This window comes from Aphelocoma coerulescens, chromosome 1, assembly GCF_041296385.1.
Source record: "Aphelocoma coerulescens isolate FSJ_1873_10779 chromosome 1, UR_Acoe_1.0, whole genome shotgun sequence".
Lineage (NCBI taxonomy): Eukaryota > Metazoa > Chordata > Aves > Passeriformes > Corvidae > Aphelocoma > Aphelocoma coerulescens.
In genome coordinates, this window is record NC_091013.1 from 34,755,060 (window position 1) to 34,779,104 (window position 24,045).

Here is a 24,045-nt window from a genome sequence, read left to right on the forward strand (position 1 = left end):
ATAGTGTGTTCTTTGTTAATGCTGTCATCTTCATCAGGATAAGTCACTGAGATTTTACATGCTTTTTTTGCATCTCAGCAGTAAATAGTGCTTTTCTACTGTGCTCAAGGACTCAGGCTCAGCTTGAACAAGGCCTTTTTTTGTTTAGGAATTGCTGAGCAGTGTGGTCAATTTTTTGAATGAATGTACAACTATTTCAGGTGAACTTCTGTCAGGAAATGTTCCTCACCTTCAGAAACTCAAGAAAGTTAGACACTTCTTCACAATATCTTTTAAGGGATTTTACCTCCCACATGCAAGAAGCAAGTTTGAATCTCTCTGAATGAGAATCTTGGTAACTTTTATTGACAATTCTCCATTTCATTTCTTTATTTGTTTGGGTAGAGGTTTTAAAATGTTCCTGTTTTCTGTCCACTTGTGAAAAATGAATATTTTTGAAATCTTTAAGTTTCCCTGGATGGGTAGTTTACAGAGTTCTTGTAGGACTTCTTTCTAAAAATTTCATTTTCCCAATTTCAAATTTTCTAAATTAGGGCAGTATTTTAAGGAAACAGTTCATCTTTGCTTACTGTTCCCAGATGTGACAGTTTATAAGAACAAATATATGATTCTGGCGTCCAAGTTAGGAGTTAACCATTTTGTCTGCAACCAAAATATGTTTTTAAGTCAGGAAAGGTTCCTTTCTATCTCCATTTCTGCTGTTACAATTGTAGTAACCTATTATGAGAGTTGGTGTGACTAATTATATAACATTATTAATGGAACACTGTTTAATATAATATGGCATAGGCATGGATTTGTTCCCAAAAATTGTGGCACATAGGCTATTACAAAGATCTTAATGTGTCCTTTACAGTTAGGGCTGAGAGAACACATACACATCTGCTAAATTATTTGTGACAAATGGCTGTCACAAAATAGTGATAGCAATGACTAAAAATGGAGACCAATGCATTTAAATAAATTCACTTGGTATATGTACATTTTTTGTATATGAGACAGCACACTGAAGACTACAGCTATTTTCACACTATTGGCCAGACACCAGTTTAACTCAATGCTTGTGAATAATAGAACAGCAGCAGTTATTTGTTTGAATGACTTTCATGTGAACAGAGATATCCCTGCTCAGCTCACAAGTCCTGACTACTCCTCACTTCCATGCAGTATTATAATAAATATATTATACATTAAATATATATCTGCTCACCAGATGCTCTGGAAGGGACAGTCCTTACCAGGCTGGTGTTTTGGAATAGAATTGATTCATTAAGGTTGAAAAAGAACTCTAAGATCATCGAGTTCAACCTTTGGCCAAATACCACCAGACCAAGTAAACCATAGCAATAAATGCCAAGTTCATTAATTTCTTGAACACTTCCAGGGATGGTGACTCCATTCCATTCCAAAGTTTAACAAGCATTTAAGTGAAGAAATTCTTCCTGATATTTAACCTAAACCTCCCCCACGGCAGCTTGAGGCCGTTTCCTCTTGTCCTGTTGCTGGTTGCCTGGGAGAAGAGGCCAACTGCCCCCTGGCTACAGCCTTCTCTCAGGTGGTTGTAGAGAGTGATAAGGTCACCCCTGAGCGTCCTTTTCGCCAGGCTTAACAACCTCAGCTCCCTCAGCCACTCCTCATAGGACTCACTCTCTAGACCCTTCAGCTTTGTTGCACTTCTCTGGACTTGCTCCAGCACTTCAATGTCTTTCTTGTAGTGAGGAGCCCAGGACTTGATACAGCACTTAAGGTGTGGCCTCACCAGCGATGAGTACAGCAGGATGGTCACTGCCCTGATCCTGCTGTCCACACTACTGCTGATGCAGGCCAGGATGCCACTGGCCTTCTTGACCACCTGGGCACACAGTGGCTCATGTTCAGCCAGCTGTTGACCAGCACTTCCATGTCCTTTTCTGCTGTGCTACTTTCCAGCTACTCTTCCCCCAGCCTTTAGTGATGCGTGGGGTTGTTATCCAAGTACAAGACTTGGCATTGCACCTTATTGAACCTCATGCCGTTGGCTGCAACTCATCAATCCAGCCTGTCCAGATCCCTCTGCAGAGCCTGAAAATAACCAGAGACTTGGAGGTGTGAATTGGATGCGGTTTAGATTCTGAAAGAAGACAAGCCTGTCACAGACCAAGCCAGGTTTTGAGATGGTGGGTCTCCAGTTAAACAACTGGAAGTGGGGTACACATTTCAGGCATTTCTACTAGCCCTCTGCCATGTGATTTTGACCCAACTGCTAGTCACCCATTCCTACGAGCAGATAGGTGTGAGCTTTTGGGGGAATACCTCAGAATCTTTTGTCTAGGTAGGGTGTTATTTTAGGAGTAAAAACATGAATGAATGAATGGAAGTTGTGAATGCCTGAAACTGCTTAGCCGAGAAGGCAGTTAAAGCTGTCTCCCACAAAAGCAGCTCCTAGCTTACTTCAGAAAAGAAAGAAAAGCGGTCTCTGCTATCAGAGAATAATGGCAGGTACTTATTCTTGCAAAGGATCATGGGGTTGGGATTTTAGTCGAGAACGGTTTTCTTTAATTTCCGTTTTAGAAAAGTAGCTCTGAAGAAGGGTGGAAATACAAATACTTCCCCCCTTAGTGTTTTCTGTTGACTGGCTCTAGTTCTCTCCTTCCTTTAGTGTCTGGAGTTATCCAGTCATCAAGCACTGTGCTCTGCTTAGAGCTGAACTTTGGTTATCTTTCCTTGTGTTACACAAGCGGGTGCAGGTGGATGAGCAGTAATTAAAAGCAACACCCTGGACCATTTCACTCATCCAGGATACATTGATTTATTGGCAGGTTAAATTAAATGGAGTAGCAAAAGAATACAAGACTATATATGGGAAAACTTATGTCTTGCTCATGGCCTCTCTGGCCCATCTTCCACTTGCAAGGCAAGGGAAATTTTTCTGTTTTTCTCAGAGATTCTTGTATTTTCATTTCTGCTCAGCCTCAGTCCACTCATTTTTTCTTCCTAATTACAGTAGCCTTAATTTTGAGTTGACTATATTTATATGTCCTTGGCATGGGAAAATCCAAGAGATATTATTTTCCATTTACTTTCTAAATTATATTGCTTGAGAAGTTATGGATCTGTCCTGTGTCTCTTGTCTGTCGTAGCATCATCTGGGCCTTTATTTTTTCTCACTTGTGTTTATTTTACTGCGTTCCATCCATGATAACCAGGAATCTGACTGAATTTACACCCCTTTATATTGATATTAGAGAGGTAAGAAAGGAAAATAGGGACACAATATGTAACCTACTCACTTAAATAAAATAAATTTACACACACAAAAATTATGGTAACTGTGATCATACAGCAGTCTCTGAGCATCTCTGTGGAGATTTTTTTTTTATTAGAGATAGCTAGAGCAATTATAACTGGGCAAAAACTAATGTAATTGATGACTGAGTACAGTTTGTGTAGTATAACACTGCTCACTAATTTTTGCATGGTTTTTGGCTTTTTTTCCTTTTCTCTACAGACTATACTTTTATGTAAGGGTGTGGTGATGCGATGTTTCTCTTGCATTTTTGTATGTTCTTTGTACCCTAATGGTTCGTCCCTACCTTCCCCACTTCTACTCCCAGTTGGTCTGCCCCAGATCCAAGCCGCTCCCCCAGTGCTCCCAAAAATGGTTATCCCCTCCCCTTCTTCTGGCACCTTCCCTGTCAATCGCCCAAACCCCTCCCAGAGTTCTGGACTATTCTGTGCCTGTCACCCAGGCTCTCCCTAGATACACTTATATGGTTCCCGTCAATCCCCCGAGACCCTGCCCCCTCGCATAACCCCCCCCTCTTGGAAATCCGCTAAACCTCGACGCCCCATTGGGGCATGTGATCCCTCTCCCTCCACCCACCAAGACCATTGGACCAGATGTGAGTCCTTCCATCCAGCGTCCCTCTCTCCTGATCCACCTATTGGTCCCTAGTTAGGTTACTCCTCCTGTTCAACCCCCTCTTTATAAGGTGTGGCAGCACTGCAACTGTTGCTTGTTCATCATGGATCCCCTTCAAAAAACTTGGATTACCTCCTGTGGCAAGCCTCCCTGGTACCTTTTATCTTTCTCTTCATCAAGGGCTGCTGACTGCCACAGTGCCTGGAGCCGGTGCTCCGCAGGGTAGAGCTGAGGCTTCAGAGGAGCAGCCTTAAAGCTCCGTGCCTCCAGCTGCTCCCCACTCCTGCCGCACACTGCTGGAGCTAGCCTGGGCCGTGGACAGCAGCGGTCACTGTGATATAAGGGTAAACTTTATATAAAGCTCACTTGGAAACCTGGACATTGTTTAGTTTTATTTTCAAATCTGTGGCGCACAACTGTGTCTGTGAGATGTCAGTATATAGTTCACAAAATACTTCAGAAAACTTACTTTAGAAGCATAGGTAGGAATTGCGACATATAATCAAGTCTACAAACAAAAAGGAACGTAGATTAAAGTGATAAAGAGACAAAAAAAATTAGCATACTTTTTATTTGTTTGTAGAAGAGGAGCAGGGTGGAAATACTGCAAAAGACAACTTGTGGACTTCTTCCAGCGTGACCACATTGGTTTCTTCTCTTCTAAGACTCTTAGAGTGGAAAGATACCTGCATAGATTTCCTTTGGGACAGAAGGAAAAGAGCCTGTTTAAATCAGGCACTCAGATCTGTTCAGAGCTATCTTGAGGTTGGTATTCACATATATGTAAGAGACTAAAATCAAATGAAATCTCTCTCTGTTCCTTTTACCAACCTTTATTCTGTACTCTGTTGTGTTGGACGCACTGTGTAAGCAAACACTGCAAGAATTTTAAATTTCACTACCACTGTGGTCTGTTAAAGATGTCAAAAAAAACCCCACATTACATTTCTATTAAAATTCACAACTTAATTTTCCTGAAAGCTTTTCAGTGGCATCATGACATTGCAAAAGCACCGCTGAGATAACAGTTAATCCTCCTACTGTTCATCTTTTTTTGTCTAAGTCAGAAAAATAAATAGATGGAGTGCTGCTGTGGAGAGTCCCAGAAATCATTGCTTGTGTAATTAAGAGGGTTTCCTTCAGTTAGTCTTTATGAATTCATAGGAAGAGGAACATGTAGTTCCTTCAGGCTTGTCTGGATCTGACAGGGATATGTTCTTCCTTATGCTTCCTCTGGCTCACTGCTTTCCTGGGTTTGTCTCAAGTATTCTGAATACACAGAATGTCAAGAGCATGCACAATCTACTCCAACTACTCTCCAACTGAGATGGAAAACCTCAGAAATATTCTTGAAGATAGTTTTACCTCTTTCTAGTAGCTGTTATAACCAGACTGTTTCCTGTTACATCATTTTAGTTTCAGAGTTTAATAAGAATTGAAATTCCAGTTTAAATGTCTAAACAGATTTGTTCTATATGAGCCAGCAAGTTTTAAAAAATTATTTTCAGCTTAATGAATCTCAAAGTGTCACTGTAGGAAGTGAGAACTCACTGAAGATTTCTTTCTCATAACAAAATTTCTAAAAGTAATTTTATGTTCCTGCATGTAATAAGACTGTAATAAGACATGTAATGGCTGCATAAATATTTCTACACTAATATGAAGATATCGTGATTATGAAGTTCTTTCTCTTAAAAGACTTTTTAAGAATCAGCTGCAACACTCTACGGGACCTTATGTACTGCACCGAAGACACACCATTACTGAAATTATAAGGGTGTTAGGCAAACACTGTCAGAATTGCACAACGATTTGCTAGAATTTTCAAAGAGAAGCTGCTAATATCCAGTTCTTAAGATACAGCCACAATTTGCATTCTTTCCTGGAAACATCAGCTAGACCAAAGTAACCAACATCTTCTGTAGAATATTTTCCAGTGTTTGCTTTTTCTTTGAAATCTTTAGTATATGAATGCAAAAAGTATTTTCCAGTAATAACTTTATAAATGCTGAAACTGGGGATTTTCTGAGGAATGAATGGAAGAAAATCAGCTTTTATGACATGGCTTATGGCTCTGACAACACATCCATGCCTACCCTTTCACTTCTAAAGAGACCTCCTTTCCTTCTTTCAAAATCAGATGTCAACAAACCAGGAATATCTTATGAAGTTCCTTCCCTGAAATAAAAAATCATAATTACACCACGTGGATTTTTTGTATGAGGGCCCTTATTCTTTGAGAATAAAGTCTTTTTCCTTGTCTGTGTTTCAAGTGTGTGGCTCCCTGTTCTACGATAAACTCTATGAAGGGTATTTACAATTTGCAGTTCCTAACTAATGGTGTGAAAAGTCAGCATCAACAAAGCCCGACTCATAGATACATTTTCTAAAACAAAATAGAAATCCAAAGAAGAATACAGATGTTAAAAGTAGCTTTTTAGACTCTATGTCTGTTTTGTGGTTAAGAGTGCCATCTTCCTTGGGGTTTAAGTGATCTTTTGGGTAACAGAAAACAGAAACATCCATATTTTCTTTAGTTAACAAAACTAATTTGTTAAAACAGGGAATCAACTTTTTCACTCTCTTAGACCAAAAACTGAACATAAGCATATGCTATTACTCTGTCCTCTTCACATATGTATCTCATACAAATGCCCAGTTATTTGCCTTTTAGGATTCTTCAGATTTGTTCAGATCTGACAGTTCAAGCTATAAGAGCTCCAGTACAACTATTCTGATATCAATAATCAAGACTTCACAAATTTTTCTTACCTCCTAGGGTATTAATGTTTTAAAAGGAAAAAAACCAGAATGTATGTCATGCATTTTCATTCCGTAATGAGATTTCAGGCAGTCAAAAGAAGTATTAGAGTTGCCTGGATATTTTGGAAAGCTGTACTTATACAGCCAAACCCTGGATACTTTCCATGATTATAATTAGACTGTAATAGAAAAACATACTGCACAGTTGAAAATAATCTAAACAACACGTATTTCTTGAAATTTTACAACTTTAAAATTTTAATTTATTTGAGAATGCAGACAAATATGAAAACCCAACAAACCTGCAATCTACTTCACTCAGACTACCTTAATCTTTCTCTGTTTCTCCACATGTTCCCTGAGAGAATAATGAGCCCCAGTGATTTGCTGAGGTACCACTTCTGTCTATTCATGTTAGGTCATCCAGCTGGGGAAAAGAAACAATATCTTCTTAATTATCATTGTGGCATCTGAGTGCGTAAGTAGGCGAATGATTACAAACATCAAACTATGATTTGCAAATAATGAATTCCCTAAATGAACTTTTGCAGCAAACTGCTTGCAAAAAAATGAGCTGAAAGTTGTTTGCACAAGTGTGTCAAACAACTCAGAGCTGCAGACATTCACTGCAACACTTTCGGCTCTGCCCTTCAGCCAGTTTTTTACCCAGTGCACTGTGAACCTGCTCATCCCACAGCTGGACAGCTTGTCCGTGCTGTGAGCAACAGTATCAAAATTCCTACTAGAATCCAGAAAAACTACATTCACTACCTTGCCTTCATCCATGAGGAGGGTGACTTTATCATAGAAGGATATCAGATCAGTTAAACAGGACTTTCCCTCTGTGAACACCTGTTGGCTGTGCCTGGTGATTATATTGCTCTTTAAATGCCTTTCAATAGTACCCAGTATGATCCTTCCTATGTTTTTTCCAGGATCTGAGCTAACACTAACAGGTCTGTGATTCTCTGGGTCATTCTTCATGCTCTTTCTGTAAACTGGAATAACACTGACAAGCTGCCAGCCAGCAAGGACCTTCCAACGTCCCCAGGACCTCTGGTAGATTATCAAGAAGGGTTCTACCATAACCTCTTCTGGCTCCTTCAGTACACTGGGATGATTCTCATTAGGCCCCATGGACTCCTCAACATTCAGCTGATACAACTGGTTAATTACAATTTCAGTGTTCACAAATGGAAAATCACTGTTAGACTTATGGACCTCTGGCTCAGGGGATTGAGCAGCCCCGTGCCTATCAGTATTACTGAAGACTGATGCACAAAATGTGTTTAAACACCTCTGCTTTTTCTTCATGGCTATTAGCCATCTTCAACAAGTACTTGTCCAATATTTTCTTTAGACCTCAGATTTCATAGCTCTTGCCCATCCCAAGCTTTCTTCTAGGAGAAACAGTGTATGAAGAAAACTCCTGTACTAAGCAAGCACTGCTCCTCAATATTATGTTATCAACACTGCTCTAGACACAAATCTAAAATACAGCACCTACAGGCTGCTATGAAGAAAAATAACTCATCACAGCTAGATCCAGTACATTTATTTAGAATTATCGTACTAAGACGTTTTTTGTTTTTTTCTTTTTCATTATATTATTTGACAGTGACTGATATACTAGGTCTGTCTCCTTTTACCAAGAAAATCCAACATAGGATTTTTGGGTTTAAGGGTTTTTTTTTCTATTTTTAACGGGATGCTTGGACTTCCATGACCTCATGAAATAGCTTATCTTTGAAATTATCTTTGAAAAGACATGTGGGTGTGGAAATTCTTTTATCTCTTGGCAGTGATAGCTAATAGAATTAGATTGGCAGCATCCATGAAACTCCATTAAAGCATTTAATATTGTGCTATGGGGTGGGTCTTGACACTAACGGAGAGAGTCCCAGAGACATTGGGCAGATGTCCTGAGCCTGCATCTCTACAGTCTTCCTTAAAACACTTCCCAAAGAAAGTCTGAAAATGAGCTGATTGCCTGACACAGTATCAGCATAAAGGAAAAGATAAGCTAAGCGAGGAGGTATTGTCCTTCCCTCCTCCTGCTCCCTGCAAAGAGCCTGGTGTCTTTGCCCTCCCTTAGGGAGCCACTGGCAATCAGTTTCAATAATGAAGAAAGCATTGGCTATCAGTTCCAATAATGGCTCCATTATTAATGAGTATGTTTTCTTCCTACGATATGTTTCTTCCTTGATTCTGTCTGTAGGAGTCTTATTCTCCTTACCCCTTCGGCTAGCATTAATTTGTTCAGCTTTTTTTTTCTTTGCCTTCCCTTTCTTTTCGCTTCAAACCTTAATTAATTCTGTATATTCTAGTTTAATAATACTTACCTACCTCAGAGGGACATTTTGAAGCTTAATTAATTATTGTGCAGGTATTTTTTTTCAGTGGCATCTGAAATCCCTCTTTGCAGCTATTCTGGCAACTTCTTGCTCTTTCCCTTCTTCTTTTGTAGGCCTTGTAAACTTTTGTGGTCAGTGAAGATCATTAAAATGTCTCTTATATTCTTCCATGTTGAGGAACCCTTCCTTGCAGTAACATCTGCTTGCTCTGGGTCCAGTTGAAAGGAAACCTACATTAATCCTGCTTGTTTGCTTTGCCACATACTGAGTCTCAGAGCCATGGTCCCTGTCCTAAGCTGCTGAAGAAATCCTAAACTGGGATGAGACTCCTTAAGTTTCAGCTGCCCTGGGATAGTACCTGAGTTGTGAAGAAACGCACAAACCAGAGGGGAATGGAGGCACCATTTTTAACTTCTTCATCCCTTGTGACATGGTGATTTTAACCAGATGAAACACACCTAAGGTCCTGCTGGACAGCTAAGGATTGTGTATCATCCTTGATCTTCCCCTCCACACTTTTCTTTACCCCTCAGCAGCCACTGAAACCACTTCACTCACCATCCTTCAAGCTTTTCAGATTCCTCTCTATATTCATGTGACAGACAGATACTGTTTCATTACATATGCATATGCCACCACTCCACCACCCTCAAGATGAACCTTTAGGCAGTTTTATAGCAGAACAAAATTTATTATGTCACTATAGAGAAAAAGGATGGCTGAAACATTTCACAGTATTCCAAACCAACCTCCTCCAATCCTCCAATTGCCTTAGCAGGAGCTTAACAACAAGAGTGTTGGAACCTTGAGATAAATAGACATGTGGGGGACTGTGACACAGAAAGGAAAAGATCACTAGTCTAAGACTTTATAATAAATTCTAAGTAAAACAACTTCTTACAATAATTAAAAATTTCTACTGATATTTATTTTTAAAATATTAGCTAATTCTACACCTGCAGTTTTCTTTGATCAAGGACATGAAAATTCCACAGAACCACTCCAGCAGAAGAGGACATAACTCCACTAGCTGATTATATTCAAGAAAAAGAGAAAGAAGGAAGAAATCTTGTCTAAAAGCTTTGAGTGACCACTAAAATCAGAGGGGATTTTTTTTATAGGAAGCATTGCTTTTCCATTTATTTCAGACACTGCCTTGAGTTTGTCACTTGATTCATGTCAGCTGGTTTAAGGACAGTAACTTATACAAGAATTGGAAAGAAACTACATTATGACTTCGAAAAAATCCCGGTTCTTGCATTAGCCTAGGGATTATGCCAAATTTGGAACACGTAGCACAGGCCACATTTCTGAAATCATGATAGATTTTAAAAGCAATAAATTTTAACTTATGTTTTTAGCCAAATAATTTTTTTGGCCTAAAGTATATTCTGAATATTCTGTACAATTTCCATAAGCCATATTACCTTTGAAAGCAAAAGAGAACTACAATGTCAATCCAAAGACTGAGTTTTGCTACTAGAGCTTTGATACCAAAATAACTAGTTTTTTCTTAGAAAGTGTGGGTTTCAGATTAGCAAAAGAGTCTTTATAAGATGGAGATGAGACACCTTGAATCTCATTTTGGCTTCCTGTGGGTATCCACTCCCCTTTCCCAAGCCAGAATTGGGGCCGTAGGGGGAGGTACAAAAGCACCTTTGTGGTTTCACTGAAACCAATGGCCAAACACTGTCTGATTCGAGTTCCCACATCAGTTGGTATGTAAATTCTCTGTCACAACAGAGTCAATTTTATTTGCAACAGCTCTTCTGTGAAGTTACTAAATGGTCATAGCTAAAAACCAATTTAGCCAGAAAGAATGGACACATATTCATATGTATTAAAATTATTAATATCCCCTTTCCCATTCCTACCAGTGTTGTGAGAGGCATATGTTTTGTCAAGTCTACAGCTACTTTAAAGATGTCTACTGAAACAATAATTAAATAATAATATTTGTTGACATGCTTAAAACTTCCTAAGAGTTGTTTCAGACTGCTCCAAACTCTGAACGGGCCATCAAGGAAAATTTTTATTGTATTCCATGCAGCATGACCATCTGTATTGGGTTTGCATGGCCTGGTTTTTGGTAGTGGGGAAGCGTGGGCAGGGGGAGGGCTACAGGGGCGGCTTCTGTGAGAATCTGCTAGAAGCTTCCTCCACGTCCTGCAGAGCCAATCCCCAGTGGCTCCAAAGATGAATGTGCCTCTGGCCAAGACTGGACTAATTAGAAATGGTGGTAACATATCTTAAGATACCTTATCATCTTAAGAAAGAAAAACAAAAGTTGTTGTGCAGTTATAATTGTGGCTAGAGAAGAACAGAGTGAGAACATGTGAGGAAAACAACATGGAAACACCAACGTCAGGGCAGAAGGAAGGGGAGGAGGTGCTCCAGGTGCTGGAGCCAGGATTCCTCTGCAGGCTGTGGTGAAGACCATGGTGAAGCAGCTGTGCCCCTGCAGCCCATGGTGGTCCATGGGGATGCAGAGATCCACCCTCATCCTGTGGAGGAGCCCCACGCTGGAGCCAGGTGGATGCCTAGAGAAGGCTGTCAGCCCATGGGAGACCTGTGGTGAGGAGGGCCCTGCTCCCATGCTGGAGCAGCCTGTCCTTGGAGGACTGCACCTCATGGAAGAGTGACCCACGCCGCAGCAGTGTTGGGAGGACTGTGTGCCTGTGGGATGGACTCACACTGCAGAAGGTCACAGAGAGCTGTTGCTCTTGAGATGGAGCCACACTGGAGAAGGTAATGGAGAAGTTTCTTCTGTGGGCGGGTGTTGGGGTCTCCTCCCCTGCCATGTAGCCCTGAGGGAGGCACGGGGTTTCCCTGCCCCTGCTCAGCCTCGTTCCCCATGGGTTGGTTTGTGTTCCCCTGCGCGGGCAAAGCAGCTCGGGTGCTGACTGTAAGAGTCCCTCAGCAGAGCCCGGCCATGCGGCTGGGGAAATAAACATCTCTGAAACATCTAGCAAGAATCCGTCCGTATATATTTGTTTCTTTTCCACGGGACTCCTGGTTGGATATAGGCGTGTTGCAGTATCCCCACTGCAACAGGCGGGACCCCACAGTGCAGCAGGGGAAGGACTCCTGTCAGTGAGCAGTGGGAGAAGCCATGGATGGTGAACTGACCATAACCCCATTCCCTGCCTCCTTGCACCACTGAGGTAGGAGGTAGAGCTGGGAAAGAGGGAATGGTAGGAGGAAGGTGTTTTTAAGGGTTTATTTTACTTCTCATTATCCTGCTCTGATTTTGTTAGTAATAAATTCACGTTGTATATCTAAGTTGAGCCTGTTTTGCTTTTGATGGCATTTAGTGAGTGGTCTCTTCTGGTCCTTAACTCATGAACACTTCATTATATTTTCTCTCCCTTGTCCCATATAGGGGCTAGTGAGAGAGCACCTTCAGTGGGTGCCTGGCATCTGGTCAGAGTTAACCCACTACAGCTTCAGGACAACAGTTGTTTTTTCAGTTCTATCCTGCAGCACGCCAGATATCTCCTTCAGCTCTGGCCCAGAGCTTGACTAAACTCTGTCATCAATCTAACACTCACCACTATGGCTCAATAAATGTACTGCTTGGGATAAATTGAATTAAAAAAAAAAAAATATTGACAGAAAATAATTTACCTTCTACAGGAAGCATATTTTAATCACAGATTTACTGTTAATCAGCCTATTTACTTCTCCTCTGTTGGACATTTGTACCATTTTTCATCATATTTTTTCTTCAATTCTCCACTCACCCTGCTTTATTAAGGAAAAATAATCAATGATCATAATGCAGTGCTACCTACAATATTTTCATTGTGTTACTATTCACCTGCTTTCACATGTAAAGCAATTTTTAAAATGGATAAAAGTGGTGACTTTTGCTTGTTTAATTTAGAATGTAGCAAAATTACATAAAAAGATGAAACCATGTGGGCTACTTATTAAACTCCCCCACATTTGTGTAATTTAGACATTACATAATGTATGAAGGAGCACATCTCATATATGCATATTTCAACAATAAACATTAATAACATGTTAATATATTTATGTCTATGCTTTTCCTTTAATCTACCAAAGGAAGCTGGAAGCAAAGTTCATACCACAGTTATTTTCATTAAAGCTACCCTATTTTAAGAAAGGCCTTAGCTTTCTTCAGTGGGTTATGAATATTTTACCTTTCAGCATACACATAAATATACAAATATATGTATTTCATATACCTGCTACTTAACAAATGTTCCCCATCTGGACCAGAAGATATTTCCAGGACATTTGGACTCATAATGATGAATGGAGCCATTGCCAGAAGATCAGGTACAGGGTCATGGAAAACAATGGACAAAGTTGGTAGGAAACTGATTTGAATTCTGCAGAGATGGATATAATAGCTGCTTCCTCATTTATGTTTATATTTATTGCTTATACATTCTATATTTCTACAGTTATTATTGCAGCTATAGTCTATATTTTATAATGTAAAACCATGTTGAGACTGCTGCTAATAGAATTTGATGTTTATATTGCAATGAAGCCTAGAGACTATTTCACTTTGCCCTTGCAATAAACACCAGGCAAGTGCAAAAATATCTGTAGACTAGCATTTGAAGATAACTGTGATGTACCCAGCTTTTTTATCTGAACACACTCAAATCACGTCTGGTTTTCCTGAATGCAAAATGTAATTTAAAAAGGAAAAGAGAAAAAAAGAGTCCAAAACCTGTGAGCCAGGGATAAGGAGAGCCGGGAGTGTATATCCCTGGTGCCATGGAGTGGGGCTGGGCTGCCAAGTTTGTCACCTATATGAGAATCCCACAGCTGCTGACTGAACTAGTACTGCTGGCAGAGGTTTATTCCCAACTGAGAAAAAGTGATAACTAGGGAGGGTCAGAGCAATGCCTGTTCTGGTATACCTAGAAGAACATTTTATATGGAGTGCACAGTGTGAAAGCACAAGCTCTGCCCCAAGACCTCTGGAGTAGCCAGAGAGCAGATGGGGAAAGAGGCTGGTCAGAGTTAGTGGTTCACCAGGGCACACTTCCACCACTGAATACTTCTGAAAAATAGCAAAGTATCTATTAAGTGTGTTTTATATATCATTTATCTTATTTTGGAGTAGAGGAATGGATTATGTTCTTCTAACTCTGAGAGTATTTGTTCGACTGTATTTAAAGTGTATTTGACAGTATATTTAAAGGGTGACTCATAGTCCCTGGGCCAACTTGTATATTCGTGGCAAGATCACAATGATCAACATTCAATAGTTTAAATAACAGAAAATACACTACCAGCACCAACAGGATGTGAAGCATGAGATTCAGCTGTTAGTGTGGGACTGATGGACCAGTAGTGGGTGGCTGTTTGGGTTCATGGCAAGGAAATGCAAGACAACTTAATTAACCAATTGGTTTAATTAAACAGCTGTGGGACAGAACTTGCCTCTGGAGGCTGGTATTTCTCCACTGACTTTGGGGAAGGTCCCTTCCAACCTCAGCTATTCTGTGAAGTTATGCCTCCTTCACTCTAGGAGGGCAGTGCGCTGAGGGGCAGTGCTAGTGTGGGCACAGGCTGGGTGTCAGGTACCAACATGGGGCTGAAAGATGCCTGCAAAGAGCTCTTTCACTGCTGCCATCCTCAGCAGACCAACTGGACACAGAAGCTGGGCCACTGTCAATGACCTCAGTCAGCTGTTCTGAACCAGTCATGCCAGTCCCCCTTTCCACAGGGGGAGAGCAGTCAGCCCTGCCACAGAATGATGCCTGTCTCCCTGGGGCTGTCATCAGTTTCATGCCTGCTCACCCCTGAAGTACAGTGCTCTGTGCCCAGGCAAGAGTCCCTTCAGTGGGTGCTGCAGTGATGCCACATCCCTAGGTCCACACTGACATTGTATGATTAAGGGCAACAGAGGAGGAACTAACCTAAGAGGGAGTTTTAGAGCCCACAGTTTATTGTTCAACACCAGCTGGGAGTGGTGGAGAGATGGGTGCCGAAAAAGCCCCAGGCTGCCTGCAGAATTGCAGTATCTGGCCATGCATATCAGTCTGATCAGTTCTACTTCCTTCGGCATGTGTCTGGAAAACACCCATCATTAGAAAGAGTAGTAACAAGCAAATGACTACACGACACACAATTAAAATCAGTGTCGATATTATCAGAAAACCAGCTTTCTTAGGGAACAGATCATACAAGCTGGAAGACAGCAACAGTTGCTCCCCCATGACAGAGTTAGAAGCAAATACTGTATAAAAAGGCAATTAAATATTTGAAAGAAATCATCAAGATATACTTGCATGACTGAAAGTATCCCAGATCCACAGAGAGAGGAAAGAGCACATAAAGTCTATTTCTCTTAAGAAATGGATTAATGAAGACAAGAATCTCTATGAAGATTAATCAATAACTCCAGAAATAAACATTTTTTAACCAGTCAATCATTATTGATAGTAGCAGCAGAATCTGACTCATACCACATCTAACTACTGTGACGTGATATTCCTTAGCAATTGTAACATAACAAAATCATCAAGCTGAAGTCTGAAACTACAACAATTAAGTGAATTCAGTTAGATAAGAATCAGTCATTCTAGATGTTGCTACAAGTCAAAGACTGGGAATAAAGGAGAATATTGTTTACAAATTAAAGGTCATATTCACATTTTCTAAGGAAGTTGTTTTCCCAGACAGGTCTGTATTAATATGGTAACCAGACCAGGGCTTGCTTTAAAGATAAATGTAGCTAAATTTACAATTTGGCTAACTAATGCAAAAAAGGGATTTAATTTTATTTTGCTAGAGAGAGTATCATTGAAATGTCCCACTGTAGTTTTTGCATTCAGAAGCTTAACCTTAGTTGTTCTAGTTAGTTTCTCTGAATTATGCACTTGTTAAACTGTTTGTATAGAAATTATACTTACAATGAAATAGCAATGGATATTGCTATATATATAACAAAATATTTGAAAATACCAAATGTTGCAGTAGAGGTTTTGAGGTAAAATAGACTTATCAGCGTGACTCATGAAAGCACACAAAAAAATTAAGGCTTGGGGTAAAGCACTCATAAAGCACCCAACAGGGAAATAAGAGAAAATTGAGAATTGAGGGTATAAACACATTTTCTAGAATTCATACAAATTTATTGTATGTATTCATACTAGTGTATTGTATGTATTGGATGTACTCACAGCTCTGTCTTAAGCACATGATTTTCTAGGACAGTCATGTGCAGCAAGCACTGAGAAACTTTCTAATGAGAAGGTCCTCTTCTTTGAGGAGCCTCCATCTCCTCCACTAACCATAACACATGTAAAAGCAGAAGAACACATGTTCAGAGATGTTAATAGTACATTTCTTTGTAAACATTTAAATTGAGGAGAATCATTATTTTCAAAGTTGTACCATTACTGTATTTTTTTTAAATTTTGAACTGTCAAAGATTTTTGCAATCAATATTCCTTAATAATATTGAACTAAATTGAATTCAACCTCAAATTCTGCAAGAAGCAAGTCCCCTCTGTTACCCAAGTGTTATGCTTTTGAGGATAGCACAGGGGGTGAAGGGCAGCCATCAGTCAGAGTGTGGCCAAGCTGTACTGAGGCAGCACAGAAACTGCTTGAGGTGCTGTCTCCAACTCCCATTAACTTGGCAATATCATCCAAAAAATCAAAGTCCTGCTGAGCGCTTGTTATGTTTGAACAGGAAGTACCAATTCCCCAGAACATATCTCCCCATCTGTATCTCTTCTTTCACAGGGAGTTTTGACCTTTCCTTTCAGACAATGATTTGGCTGCAGTGTGTGAGCATGTCACCTCTTGCTTGTACACCCACAGTTATACCACTGATTTGAATGTAAAAATGAAGTAAAAAGCTACAGCTGGTGAAGCCTCTCTCATTTCTTCATGCCTGATGCCTCTGTTTAAATTTTTTTTACTTACCAGTCATCTTTAGATGCCAGCTCTTGGGTCTAATCCCAGTTTTTATTTTCACAAGAATTCAAGTCAATTCCTGGGGTAGTTCACAAAACTGAGGGTGGAGCATTTGGAGACAGGGATGGCATGTTCCCCATTCTAAACTGTCATAAGAAAGGAGCCCAGATGGATCCACAGCCCTTTTGTCTTAAGAAATGCTGTGAAGCTTCCACATTTAAGTGAGCTTTTTCCACAGAAAGCAGTTGGAGAACTCCAGTATTGATTCCCATCAGCCTTGCCTGCTCGGTCAACAAACGCTCTTTAAGCTGAACCTGTTTCAAGGGCAGAAGTCTATGAAGAAAGAAGCTTGAGGCTATTGTTCTTGATTTTATATGAAAAACACTGATATTCCAGGAACAAATGACAACGCAAATCACCAAATGGCAAGATTATACAGGAAAAAACCTGCCATTTGAAATATTGCTTGACTGTTACTTGTTTGGAATGCACCATTGACAGCGAGTTTTTGACAAAAGTAGCCAAAATGCAGAACTTCTTTATAAATGAAAATCCTCTTTAGATTTCCATGAAGTAGTCTAGTAGTATTTGGAGTTTTGGAGAAAGCTAAAAAATTTTCAGCTAGAATGGAAAGCAGTTTAATATTACCCAGACCCAAAGCCTGAATGTTATGTAAGCTAATATTGACAGCATAAACATCACCAGGGCATTAGAATCAAAGCTGCAAGAAATTCAGACCTGTACAGCTGAGGTTGAAATTTAATCTATGGATTCCATATTTACCCAGTGTCAACAACAGCTACTCACATGTTTTCAATGCTTTCAGTCTATGCATGGGGCAAGTGCATAAAAGATAGGAACCATGTGACAAACCATACACTAGCAATCTGTGCTGTATAATGGACAGAAAAAAAGCATTATACACCCTTGATTTTTCTATGATTGCATATAAAGATCTTACATATAAGACAACCATCAAATCTACAGCAAAAGAAAGATACATATTTAGCCATGACCACCAGGTCTTCTGGAGTGTATTGCTTTTAGTACAAATAACAGTTTCAGTTTTCTGTGGCATAAAAGCAGTGGAATATTATCATCTTGGTTCAAACAGACTTCTAGGTAGAAAGATAGGTAGTTATTAAGGTATATCCATGCTTTTTGCATCTAGATGCATACACACAAAGATATACACATTGCTATGTTTGCATGTACAGATATATATAGTGTATAGATCTGTGTAGAGAGAGTGTGAGAATGAAAAAGAAGAATATAAATATAGGGAGACAATTGTCCATGCTTTACCGTACAGTCAGCATATTACCTTCTTGAAAGGAGAAGGAAGGATTTGTTTATGGGCACAGTCACAGGGAGTGCTCAAGACAGTGATATTTCTGTCTCATTAAAATTTGCAGGGTTTAAAAGGAAATTCAGGGGGAAAGATAAAACTTTGAACAGAAATTTGCATGAACACCCAACTTTAGTTCTCTCAAATTTGTATTTCCCTTTTCTGGTTGCACTTCTGGATGAAGGATGTTGATATTTTTGCTCTGAAACTGTATTCCGTCCTCTTGATAGAGCTGCTATTGGAGAAATTCTCAAATTTTCTAGCTCCTGCTTGCACTTCTGTTTGCCTTGAATTTTACATAACAGATGTTTTGTTCCTTTTCATGTAATGATGGATTAATTGTGTAGTGATACCAAAGCGAACTGTCAAAATGTTAGACTCTCTTAGTTTTGAAGCTCGAGAAAATCCAGACTTTTAGAGTTGTCCTGTATGACAATGTGTCAGACAGTGATAGGACTGAAATTAATCACTAAGTAGTTAATATCCTGAATGGCAGAGATATAACAAGACTAGAAATAATACCTTACAGACACACTTCCATTACTACAATGTGAAATGTACCTAGAGGTCAAACGTTTTAAAAACGAATACTTCAAAGAACTTGATCTCTGTTTTGGTACCTAAGGACATGGAATAATTTTCAAAGCACTCATGAAACCATGGCTTGCTAAAGCATTCTGAAAATCTGAGAGAAAAGTAATTTCTAACATCATTAGGAAATGAAGGCTTTGGCTTATTCTTTTTAAACCTTGGACATAGCGTCCTATCACAGTCTACAAAATAACAAGATCATTATGGGCTGGACAGTGAGTGTAAGAAAATAGTAGTTTCCCATGGTACTTTTCCCACTTGGCCACAGGAGATTTTCCTGTGTCTCAGAGCCACATTGTATAGATAGAAGTAGTTGAACTGTGGAAATAATGATTCACAGATGTGTGAGAATTTGTTTCAGACACTGAGGAAGATACACACATAAAATGTGCATTGTGATAGCTGTACTATCCTTTTCCCTAATGGCATAAGTTAAACTTCTGAGTAGGTAGGATTTTACTTAGCAATGCTCTTAGTATAGGTTATACACTATTATTTTTCATCTGACACATGTAGTGAGAACACAATGACTCCTTTATTGCTAAGGTTAAACTTCCTCTCCCTTACCATAGCACCCACAAACTGGGAGAAACTGCAGATAATTTCAAAGTCATATATTTATAGCCTGATTTTTCAGACCAGAATACATGAGTGGAAAATTCACCTCAAGAGCATGGTCTTTGCTGGCATTCTCCAAGGTCCATTTTCCAAGGTCTATGCTAGTTGTCAAGCTGGGTATCCATTACTTAAATGTGCTAAAGATAAATGGTACACTTTTTCTTCCTCCTGAGCTGCATTTTGTTCTGGTGGTCCCCCAGGCTCCGTTTGCCCTCAGTCTCTTTGCTTGACCAACCTGCCTCTCAGGTTCTTTTGATTGCTGCTAGTTTTCAATTTATTATTGCCACTGGTAAGTTCACAGTACAGTAATCCGAACAGTCCAGTTAGAATTAAACAGGTTTTTAATCTAGTAATGTGAGTGTTGACATAGTCATTGTTAGTGGCATTGAAAGGTAAATACATTCCTCTTCTCCTCCTGCTTTCAGGTCAGAAAACAAAAGTAGTCTCTTCTGCCCAAGTCGCCAGACCAGTACCTCTCCAGCACTTCAATTTTTCTGCAGTCACAAAACTCATCAAACACCTTTGAGAGATGATCATTGCCTTGGACATTCTCCTGGCAGGAGAAAGGTCTCTTCCTGAGCTTTAACCATGCCCCTTCCCCTGCTTCTCCGAGATGATAAAAACTTTAGGTTTCTCATCTTTGTCTCACCATGGTCAGTTCTTTATGCATGTCCTGTCCTTCTTTCCGCTGCTTCCATATCGCATAACAATTTTTTTTATCCATAAAAGCTAACCTTCCTAGTAGATAAGGGTATCTAGGAGGCTCTCCCTTGCTGCTGATGTGTAGCTGCTGGTTTTTCCTGTTACTCACATTCTTCCCCTGGCTGTGGATCACTCTGGACTGACTATTGCCACCATATAGTGCCTTCTAGGGAAAAAAAAAAAGATCTCTGTACTCTGAAACTGGATTGTCACTTTGCTATTTAGAGAGGCACTGTGGGTGCAGTGTTTCCTCTAGGTGTTTCCTGCTGCCTCCACCAAGCTTCTTCCTCCTGTAAAGATACAGAATAGTGTGTGTGGGGGGTGTGTTCAGGTTGCAGTTTATTAAATCCAAATGCAACTGTAAAAACCAGACCAGAGACTGGCAATCTATAAGCAGCTCTTTCCCTCTGCTGAGTGAAATGGGGGGTTAGGCAATTAGGTCAGATGAAGATGTCTACCCTGTCTAAATTGAGGCGAGATAAATCCCATCAGTGTTACTTGTGATGGATAGTCTTTACTTCACAGCCATTAAATAACATCTAAAGATATTTAAAAGAACCTTAATAAAAGGTGTTGTGAAGCAAAAAACAACTGCTCTTAACATGTTGTAATTGCACACTTCAGCGTGCCTGGCAGATAAGGCATCTATTGTTCCTTTAATGCACGTGAGACACATAGCACATTTAATTACCCTGTATGTCAAAATTAATACAGATCCCAAAGCAGGCAGCGTCAATACATTTAGTTATATAGCAATTATAGTGCAGCCAGAGCCACTTAATGTACAGGATTGAAAACAGAAACTAAACAAACATGAAAAAAGGGGAAAAAAATCATGGATCAGGGCTTCAAAGAATAACCTTATAACCTTAGGAAAGCAGGAGTTGTTCATTAGTAGTAGGCTGCAAGTCCAAATAAATATGTAACCTCTCAAAAGTGTTCAGACCAACCCCAGAGCCTGTTAGGCCTTGTTGTTTTAGAGACCTCAGAAAGGTGAAGGTGAGCTCTTGACACAATGCTTTTCATTTGAATTCGCTTCCTGCTCTCTCGTTTACTGGAGGTAACTTCCCTTGGTACCTCAGCTGGCTTTCTTCACACAGAATAATTCTCTATTTGCATTTTGTTTCTAATACTGAATTCGCCTAACATGATTCAATCTTATTTTCCCAGTGGTACCATTAATATTTTAATTTAATCAGAATTTCAGGAACTTGTTTGCCATCCAGAGCAACTTGGTTACCTGTCAGCCTCCATCAGCTTGTCATATTAGAGGTGATTGTTCCTTGAATCTAATCTACTTTAAATGATTTCATTGGGTAGAGGTCTATAAATCATTTCAGAATGGGTCTGACAGATGAAGGCTTAGGTAAGTAAACAAATCAGGCTTGCTTTACTTTAGGCAGCAATGAACTTGGCTTTATCAACTTCTCATTGATTTCTGCACTGCAAAAGGTCAAAAAAATCTCTTTAACATAAGAACATTATTAATATAAGTACAGTATTACAACCAACCATAATTAAGATAAGTCCCAACATTCAGTGGTGAGGCTGACTTAAGAACATTGCAGACTGAATTTCAATAAAGCCTGTTATGCAGTTTGAATTGATGAATTCATTTCCAAAAGGTTTACTTTTGTCTTTCCAATCAAAACAGAAATTAACTAATTAAGCGATCCAGAGTCCCTCTGGATTTTGAGCCAAGATTGTAAAGGATAATATGATAAGGCTGCAGCTAGGATTCTAATGTACAGAATATTATTTGAATCTTACAGTACCTTCACATTTACTTACCTAAATCATAGCTAAAAGCAAGAAACTTGCCCCTTTGAAATATTGCTGAGGAATCAGACATCGCATTGGGCTTCACTTCAGACATGTGCTGGGGCTGAATTAATCAGTGGTTGTCAGCATGAAGTTGGCAATGACAGGGTGATACAGAGAACAGGATATGTTACGTAAGAGCACATTTTGTTGTAGTCTCTGGATTTCAAACACAGGCATGTGTGGCCTGGAACCTGTGATAATTTGGGGAAAGAAGTAAAAATTAGGGGTAAAAATGAAAAAAAATCCCCTCATTTATTTAATTAATTATGTACACAGTTAACTAAAATATTAATAGGAATATATATATAAAAAGACATCCTGTAGCAATTTTAGATGCTTTGAAAAAAGAGGGTAAATCAACATCTAGAAACTATGGCCTGCATAACTCCCTCCTCCCCCAGATCTGTTCTACAAAAAGCAGTGAATGCCTATTTCTGTTTCTATTTAGCTTACAAAAATGCATTTAGACAAAATATACATTTAGTAATAAGTTTAAGGAATGTTTTCCTTGGAAAAGCGAATTTGGCTGCACTTACACCTCCTGTCACATCACTGATCAGTGGAAGTTAGAGAGTTATGCAGACAAACTTGCCCATGGCAGTATGGCACGTAGTTACAAAGTCTGAACTCACCAAAAAGGGGCCTACACTCCTCAACTTTGCATGTCCCAAGGAGATGCGCAGTAGCTAAAAGGTAATAATTAATGATTAATATGACTGTAGACATGTTGAAGTAAAATTCTTTCATGTTGATCTCTAAAACACTTTAGAGAATTTAGTTTCATACTGGGCTGACCTTTTTTTTGTAGATTAATATCCACATGCAAAGATGTTTCAAAATTGTTATTAGGATTACGAAGGTCATGGATATAATAGGCTATGTAAAATATTAGATAATTGAAAGTTAGTGTCTGTAGCCAAAGAATTGATGAGGCCAGTGTCACACCCACTTACTTTGGCATCTTAGCACAAATTATGAAGAAACTATTTACAGCTGAGATTACTGGGCAAATTTACAGGAGTTCATGGCATGGCTTAAATGCACAGCTCTAGTTTGTAGCAATTGTCTTAAATACCCTGCTCCAATAGCCCTAAACCCACTTACAAGCTAGGAAGTGTTGGTGCTTGGGAATGCCTCTTTTTGTCTCAGGAAAGAGTAGTGCATTACTGTTTCTAGTTACGTCAACGTGTATTGCTGCAGGTCACCTTCCTGCGCGGTAACAAACTGTTGTCGCGTAGGCAGTGAATTGGGCTGCAGGCGGTGATAACACTTTGTCCTGCGCTGGACAACGTTCGTGACTGAGGCTGACATGTAGAAAGAGAATGTGAATATTGGCCTGAAAGGACACATCTGTCTCAGCTGTCTAAAGTCTGGTGTCTGGTAGAAAAGGCATCTGTAGGTGGTGATTTATCCCAGTTCTCTTTGATGGGATGTGTCCTAGAAATACCCAGTTTCCCTTCCAGTTGTAAAGAGAGTCTGGACCATGTCTACTCACAGTAGAATTACTCTCAGCCTGGATGGCTAAAATTGTTGAGAAAAAAGTCCACCTTAAAGATGTAGACTGTCTCAAGCCCACAAACTCTGCTTAAGGTAAGGGACCATGTCATCTGCTGGTAGATGGCCTCTATGATCTGAACAGAGTCCGTGCTCTGCCCTTCACAGTGTTTCATGGGCTTACATCACATATCACAAGGATTAATCTTTTTTTTTCCCCATCCTGATGGAGTTTTTCTTTTGTCTTTGTTTTGTTTTTTGGATTTTTGGTTCTTTTTTTTTTGCTAATATGGTCAGCACCACACTATTTCCTCTGCAGAACTGCAAGACAAAAAGAGTTTTTTGAATTTCTTTGGGAATAAACTCTCTTACCTTGGATGGCTTCCCAGCAATACGAGAAAGAAAAGGAAAGCCTTGCATGTGGAGAATACTGCAACATTCAGGCTACACTGCACATACATAAAACCATGATTTTGTTTTGGAGCAGCTTTTCAATTGCCCCAAAATTATCTTCAGGATTAACATTGTCAGTT